The following is an 8,798-nucleotide window of genomic DNA, read 5'->3' on the forward strand; positions in this document are numbered from 1 at the left end:
GGGGGGGTGGGCAGGGGCAGCCCTCAAACCTAAAGGCCCCGAAAAAATGCGAGCTGCATGCTGCTGGGGTCTGCTGTCCTGGGGGGAGCCCATCAGCACCTCTGGCTCTGACTCCTCCTGAATTTTAGCCCAGATTCACGCCTGGTTTTTGTTGTTTTATTTATTGTTCTCCAGAAATGCACCTTGCAGGAGGCATGTGTGCAGAGTGAGGCTTTCAGGTGTCCATGCCTGGCATCCGAGTTGGGCAAAAATCCCAACAAAAAAAAGTGCAGCATCCCTGTCTCCATGAAGGCTCCTGGGTTCATCCCCAGGTTTTTCTATCTTGGCATCTTTGCAAAAATTGCAAGTTGATGGGGCAGAATTGGGCTATGGAGCCAAAGACAAGATGGAGAAAAGGTTCCTTTGCAGAGTGAATTCAAAGCTATCTAGCCACGTTTTGGGTAACTCATGCTGAATTTGGTGAAGGGAAGGATGAGGAGGCTGTGGGTAGCTCAACCACAGCAGTGGGATGGTCTAAGGGTGGTGGCCAAGGTCCAAAGTGACCAGAAAGTCGTCCTGTGTGCAGTGGGGAGGAGAGGGGAAAGACTCACATTAGGAAGGGATGTGAGTGGGAAGCCCCTGGTTCAAAGGAGTTTCAGCATGAGTTTTACTTTGTTTACCCTCTTGTAAAGCTATTTGTTACTTCGATAATCCATAGGAAATGGGATCATTTCTCTCTCAGCATGTCAAATTAAATAAACAAATAAAACCTTGTTTGGCTGGTGAGAGGCTTAGAAAGAAAAGTGTATTTGTACAGGGATTCAGGAACTAAGCATCTTTCAGGAGCAGAAGATTAGGAAAGAAATCAGAGAAACAAAGAGGGAAGTGATTCAGTCATCAAAACTCAGAGCCAAATTAAAGAGGGGGGTGGGACGGGAGGACAAGAGATAGGGCCTGTCTATATTAGGAAATCTGTGCTGGTGTAAACTAAACCAACTCGATGTCAGTTTAGTTTTACCACTAGGGTCCAAGTCAGGGACATAGACTTGGTTGTGACGAGTTCACCCTGATGTCAGACAGAAATGTTGTACATTCACTGAGATTTACTTCAGAATTTATATGTGCATTTGCACACAAGGGGTGACGTGTATATTCTGAAATAAAGTAAACCTCAGTAAACTGGTGCTAGCTCTGCCTTCTGTCGGAGACGGGTTGGCAACAGGATGGTTTTACCGGTACAATTCCTATTTCAGACACAGTAAAAACAGTATAATATAAACATATCCCCACAAAGGTACCATTCTCCTTTTGCACAATGATAGGTATATTGGTATAAAATGTGTTGTATATGGGTACAGCTGTACCTATGCTCTGTACTGTGTACCTACAGGGGATGTTGTAAAGAACTACTGTTCTGTTTGTAGTGGGTTCATTAATGTGAATTATTTGGAGAATCAGTGGGCTCCCAGGTCTATGAAATGACCCAGTTCAGGACCATTTGTTTTCTCATCTTAAAATGTTCAGGGATTGGTAGTCAGAGAGATTCTCTTACATTTGGGGAGTGTTTTACAATGTAAGTCAACATTTTGGGCAAAGGACTGGATCTTTAAGAAAAGGTTTTGTTCATTGGAAATTATTAAATGGAATGGGTAAAACCTTTTTCTTGAGAAAGGAGCTCAGACAAATGCCTTAAATAAATAGACTTGGCCTCCCCCCCCCGAATCCTGCTTTCTTCCTCAGAACTTAGCAACAACTCTTCTACAGTTTAAAACTTCTCATGCAGTGAAAGCCAATGCAACCACGTTTGTGATCATGACCACACACCTCACTGCCAGTGCTGGATGTGGGAAGTCCCAAGGCTGGATACAAGAGAAACCTGCAGTGTACAGAAAGAGGTAGTACGTGCCCTCCTGCCTTTGGGCTCATTACCAAAATTAAAGTAATGATAAGAAATGCTCCCCTGATGGATAGGATGTAAAAACAAGACCATGCATGTCATCTTTTGCTGTTACAATATTGCTATGTGCTATTAAATAAGTGTTGTGTTTTGCTCCAGAGAAGATGCCATTTCAGCAGCAGGCAAGCTTATTCAGGCCCTTGAATGAAAAATTATTTGGAAACTTTAGGGCACATATGCAGTGGATAGACAAGCTAGGATGTTATAAAGTAGTTCACCCTTCCAAGTGGAGATGGGAACTTAGGCAGTAGGTGCTGAAAATAGGGCTTTCATGCATAAAATGGAATAGAAAGAATAGATAATTTCAAATTAACATTGTGACTCTCAAGTTGAAGGAAATATATATATGTATGTATGCAGTATAGATAATGTGTTAGCATAGGCATTCACATTATGTGTCTGCAACATCCACAGCTCATGCAAAATCAGGGGGTTTTTTGGTGTGTGCATACCTTCAGCTAGGAATCATAGGGAGTGTGAGATGTTTGTGCAGTATTGGGTGAGGTGGCTTTTATCAATCTGTTTCCCCTACTATCTCTTTCCAGGCTTGCAGAGGTTTTTTGGAAAAATTAGTTAGTTTCTTCTTGTGTTAGATGAACCACTTCTTTTCTCTGTGAAGACTCTGCATGGAAACCTGGTGGTGCAATAGTCAATGGGAGTCTTATTCCCCCCAGTGCAGACTTCACTGGGTTTAGGATTTCACACTTTGTACTGCTTTCCTTAATCTGAAGTAAGTTATTGAGGGTTTACAGACATCAATAGTCAAGATATGGAGATATCTTAAAGGTGTTCCAGGTTAATGTTGAAGGCTGAAAAGACCCCTTTAGCTGGGATGCAGTCCCTGAGTAATTACACCTGTGTGAAATAGCTACCTGTCATGTCTATCAACAAGGGAGCTTACATTTTAAGGCACACAGATCTCCCTTTACATTGCATTCTCTCTTTGTTGTAGTCTATTCACCTATTATTTACCTATAATCTCCCCTCCTTCACCACTTTCCCACACACCTGTTGCCTTCCCTTCTTTCTTTTTCATTGCCTATGGCTTGTTCTTCCCCTGTCCCCCTGAAACAGCCCTCAAACAAGTCTTTAGCTTCAGCAAGGGAAAAGGTTGGGGATCCCCAGTCTCCCGGGCCCCAGCAAGGCCTGCGTCTGCCCCTGTGCCCCCCCACCCTGCCCGTTGCCCACATCCTGAGCATGAAAGCCGGCCGGATTAATCCGGCACAGAGCACATTGTGTCTGAGTCATGACAGGCTCACTAAGGCGTGCAGCGCTGATAAAAGGCAGCTCTGATGGGCTCTGTCAGGGATCCCGGAGAAACAGCGTGGAAAAAATCTGCTAACCCACATCCCAGCCTGGCGGCCGGGGCCTGGAGACAGCCAGGCACCGAGGGGAGCGCGGGGAAGCCCCCACAGTGCTGGCAGGTCCCGCTCCGGGCTCAGCCCCCAGGGAAACCCCCGGCCTTGGGCATCAGCTGGTGCTTCTCATTGCCCCGGGGTCAACTGAGAGCTCATGGTGGCAAATGAGGGCTGGTGCAAGCCCTCAGCTCCCGAGGATGCACCCCAGGATAACTACCCCCCTTCCCCACTATGAACCCTCTCTCCCCAGAGGGGCCAGCTGGCCAGAGGACATTCCTGACCTCCCAAGCAATGTCAGAGGTGTCACACTCCCTAAACCTACCTTCTCCAGCTACGCCCCAGTGGCTGGACAACCATGGGGAGCCTGCGGGAGATGGTGCTCCTTGCTGGGTTCCTGTCTAATGCGGAGTTAGACAAATATATCTCCCAAAACATCGTTATATTACCAACCTGCAATTTCCCTTTTTATGTTCGTTATTCCTCGTATGATCCTTTTGTGTCATTCCCAGCAATATCTCCAACTCTCCAATGTTAAGCCTTGCAGACACTGACTTCTGCACCATTTTAAATTCCTCTAACTCCCTCTCCTTTGGGTTAGTCTGGCTATGCACTGCCTATCTCCAGTATCCTTTTAATACTCTCCTCTCTGCTTTTACATGGTGTCTCCACTGAATACCGTCACCCTACTGCAATCTGGAGGCAGTGTAAAAGGCAGAAAGAGCTGCTCTTACAGCTCTCTGCCCCTGTGTGTACATGCCTTGCTTTGTTTTAGCATTCGGCTGTGGATATTACACTTCCATCGCATTTTAAAGAGCAGGAGAGCAAAGCTACTACCAGTCACTTGTTCGAAACTTTAGGAACCAGGTCTCCTTTTAGAAAAAAAGAACCCCAGCTGATACCAAGCCTGTGGTGCTCAGGAATTTACAGTCTCTGAGAACAAGGGTTAGATGAACTTTAAAAACTTAGTGTTTCTGATCCTTTTTTAATCCAAAGAGCAAAATAACCTGTCATGGAAGAAAAAAGAAACACACGGATTCTTTCGTGTCGTGATACCACGCAGCAGCCTGTGGTTATAACCAAATAAAAATCAGGCTAAGCTTTGAAATTCTGCGCTTTTCATTTCTGCCAGCTGCTTTTATTTGTCGCCATTTCATTTGACTGCATGTGTTCGATATTGCATGAGGCATGAGTGTATGGGCAGGAATTTGGAAAAGGATGCTGTAATCCACTTGCAGACCACTTTCTGACGACTTGCAAGCCATCAGCGCTCAAAATACTCACGATCTAGTCTGCCTGCTGCATGCCAGACCGTGCTAAACCCAAAAAACGTTTAATCCCCTTTCCTGACTGATGTGAGCCATACCTAGAAGTTTCCTGTGGAAGGCAGAACAAGGGCTTGGGGAATGGATGCCGGCTGCAAATCTTTTCTCTACGACTTACATTTTACTCCGATAAAGCTCATCCCATTACTTCTGATTCTAATATTTTTGGACCACCCCTGCTTAGCGTTTTTCAGGTCTTTGATCCTCTCTGTTGGTCAGACAGATATATTGGGTCTGGGCCCAATTCTCCCTGCGTTAGCTGGGCGTAAACGCCCCTGACTTCACACCAGCGTGGATGCAATGTAACGTGAGAAGTGTGTGAGACCCTTTATTCTTTCAGCCTCCCCTCGTAAATCAGCTCCCACAGCAGCACCTGAAGTCATTTTCTCAAGACCAAAGCATGCATGGAGAAGCCTATTTGTTGATGGTCTAGGGAGATTAAATGGTCTCAGAGGGTTTGCTGCTCCCTACAGCGCTGCAGGCAGCTCGGCCGGGGTCACCAAGCATGAGGACCATGCGTAGCACAGCTTGGCGCCAGGAGGACTCACGGAGGAAGGACGTTAAGCCACCAGAGAAATCGTAGCTGCTTCTGCTGGTTGCACTGACAGAGCAGTGCAACCCCAGCTGAGGGATCAAGCATAATCATATTTCTGTTTCATGTCAGCAGAATAGAGAGACAGTTTATCTCCCCAAGAGGTTTCAAGTTATACTAGCTTTCTAGTAGTGAAACTTTCCCGTGAGACTGAAAGACTGCTAAGCAGCCTGGGTTTTTTGGTGGCCCTTTCTACAGTGTCTCTCGCGTGAAATGGAACAAAAGTAAATTCCCCTCTCACCAGAGTGACTTGTGCAGTTCTCTCTTGGTGGGAGAGACAAAGCCGGGAGATCCCTGGTAACACTTACAGTGTCTGTATGAGGGATGAGCCAAATATTGGTCCCAGCATGGTATTGTGACTCTAAGCACACAGTACTGAGCGGTACCAAAACTGATGAGTGCAGTGGTGCTACGGTGCACACCTGGTCCTTCACCTTCCTCCACAACTGCTTCCACCTCAGCCCATCCTTGTTGGGTTCTCCTTTCCCACTGCTGCTCCGAAACCACGGGCAAGTGGCTGTGCTCCCCGTAGGGGAAACACAACATAGGTATAAAACACAGCACAGCTTTATTCTTTCTACAACTGTTACGATCACTGCAACAACAAATACATCTCTACCCGAGAGATATTAATGTCAAAGATAGTTTTTTAAAAATATATTTGAGGAAAAAACAGAAGCTTCCTCACGTTCTGAAAGGCAAAGCTGAATTTCCTCACTGAACCTCAGTGGGATTTTGGGCGGTGGTCCTCCCTCCCTCGAATATTCAGACAAGTACTCCTCAGACATCTCTTTTCTGCTTGTCACTCTTTGCCCTGTTTGTTTATTTTTTGCACTTCTCACAGCCCGGACAAGGCAAACAGGCTAGTCTATTGTTGGTGTGCATCTCTTTCACTGCAAGATTTGTTTATGTCTTAGCACAGTGATGCAATATTTGGGTTGAACGCTTCAAGGGGAAATGTTTATAGAACTAAAAAAATATTTCCATTTGATTTGTTTATAGGAAGTTTTTTCTTGTGGTCTTGGGTTTTGAAAAGGCCTTTGCATGTTTTCTTTTCCGCCTCCCCCACTCCCCCTTTGCAGATTGGAAGTTTGGAGCCAAATTCAGTCATGATAATGCCATGACTGACTCTTTAGGTATTTCTACCACGCTCAGCCCTACGCCACTGGAGTATCTTCATCCTGGCCTACGAGCTCTCCTCAATGGTCTCATCCTTCCCATAGACCAAGGTTCCCAAAGCCCCTCTGCAGGACTGTGGGGTTTCCAGCCCCAGAACCCAACAAACTCCCCCTTGTTCCTGAGTTGCCTCTGACCTGGGCCAGCCCTCGGGCAGGGCAGGCTCCACTACAGGAGAGTGTTGGAAGAGTTAAACGGGAACGTTGCTTAGAAGGAAAAACAAAAGAGTAATAGGAAAGGCATCTTTGTGTGACTGAGGGCTTAACCGAAACCAGGCCTTCTACCCCGGCCGGGAAAACAAGGGCGTACGTGCAGGCAGCCGCCGGCGGAGCGTGCGCGGGTGTCCCCCTCTGCCTCCGAGCATGCAGGCCAAGCACAGCCACTTGCAGCCAGAGAGAGGGCAGATGGTGGCTCCTGCAGCCTCTGGGGCACGGAGCCTCCCTCATCCCCTGCTCCTGCACAGCAGCACCTGGCACGGGGTGCACTTCCCGCTGCCCCGGCGCCGGCACCCTTCGTTGCACACCCACTCCCCTCTTTCTGCCCCTCTCCCACCTACTTGCTGTTCCCCACCCGGAGGGGGCTCCTGGATGCTGTTTTACACCCTTCTTCTCTGGGCGTTGCGTGTCCAACCGCTCACGTGTTTGGAAACACGGAGTACGCAGGGGCAGCTCCTTGACACATTGAGCGGATGGACAAGGATGCTGAAAGGGTGCATGTCACCGTTTCTGCCCTCAAAGAAAGTGTTTTGGTGGCCCTGGCTTTGGGGAATTTACAATGTCTCCTGCCACAGCTTGCTAGTGAGAGGCATAGATGGGCCAAGAGGAGGTGCAGGCTTTCTCTCATGCCTTGCATTTCTGCCTCCTTGGGCCAAAAGCAGAGAGGGCAGTTGCACAGGGTCCCTCCAGCCCCTTCACTGTCCATCATGCCAATCCTCTTTCTCTTGGCTGGATAAACCATCACCTCCTTTGCCTTGATGTACATGTATCTAGCAGGAGGAAAATAACAGAGAACACAGAATATAACGACACATCCCAAAATCTTTGAACCAACACATACTATCGGCCCTCAGCATTTCTTCCAGGCACCCCTACACCTATGTCACCATGGTTTCAGGGCTGGAAATTTTCAGAACGTGGCTGGCCCCTGAGCCCAGGTGCAGGTCCCCTTTCCATGAGCTCACTAACCAGCAGGGCTTCACAGACCGTCGTCTGGCAGCAGCCAGTATAGGAAAAATTACTCTTAGAGATGTTTCCAGCTACTTCCAGCTGCTGCCTGCACAGAAATAATATGAGATCACTGGCTCAGAGGAAGCCTTGGCTTCCCCAGCCCCTGGCCATCAGCAGGTGGCCCTGGGATGTGGAACGGCCTGTGTGTGCTATGGCGAGGGGAAACTGGCGTCTGGGTACTGGGATCATACACAGATGAATAAATAAAAGACAGCCCCTCTTGCTTTGCCAGCTAGCGGGCTCTCCTACACGAGGAGACTGTTTGGTTTTTCCCCTGAACGTTCCTAGCTCGACACGCGCCGCTTCAGAGGCATGCCAACCACCTGCTGCCAGCAGCCCCCCGTAGCCCTGGGGGTCCTGCTTCCCAGCAGACTGCTCCATCACTGCAGAGGGGCCTAGGACAGCCCTTGGTTCCTCCACTCCCACCCTGTCTTCTCTCCAAAGCTGAGATCCAGCAGAAAGCAAATGCAGAGGGAATGGACAGACCGTCTCCTTTCATAAGGTAGGCAATGGAGGACAAATTAAAAGAAAATGCGCTGCCTGTTTTTTGGCAGAAATGACAGGGGACAAATGTACAGGTTGCCAGCCCTTGTTCTGGAGCAAAAGGATGCTTTCAAATTCATTCTAACAGTCACCTTTTCTAATGGTCAGCAATATCTTAATCCCTCAGAGACATGTTCTGTGACAGCACCAATGTGCTCATGAAAGAGCAGGACCTTTCTGGGAACATGACGGCCATGCTGTGAGTATGTTTGCTGTGTCCCATCATCTTAGGACTGAGGTTCCCCAAGAGTCACAGCCTCCTGTGCATCCATGCATCCTGGATGTAGACCAGAGCAAGCTGGCAAGGGAGCAGGTGTTGGCTTGTGTCTCTGCTGAGAGCAACACCAGTTTTCCTCAAAGGTATCTACAAGGCTGGGTGAAGAAAACTAAGGCCAAAATATTCTCTACACAGTCTGACTTGATGAGAACTATATTATGTGAGGCTTGTGTCTACAATACACATATGGGCCATCATAACCAATAGGGACTAGTCTATCTTGGCTCTTCAAGTGTAAAACAGACACCACATCATCATGTTATTAGGGATTTCAGTGCACTGGGAGCCAGATGGAGCAAAGCACGAAAGGAGGAGGAGGACAAGGTAGACCAAAGAACACTTACAGAGACCATAAACACAAACCTTGG

This window comes from Calidris pugnax, unplaced genomic scaffold, assembly GCF_001431845.1.
Source record: "Calidris pugnax isolate Ruff unplaced genomic scaffold, ASM143184v1 scaffold225, whole genome shotgun sequence".
In the NCBI taxonomy this organism is placed as follows: Eukaryota; Metazoa; Chordata; class Aves; order Charadriiformes; family Scolopacidae; genus Calidris; species Calidris pugnax.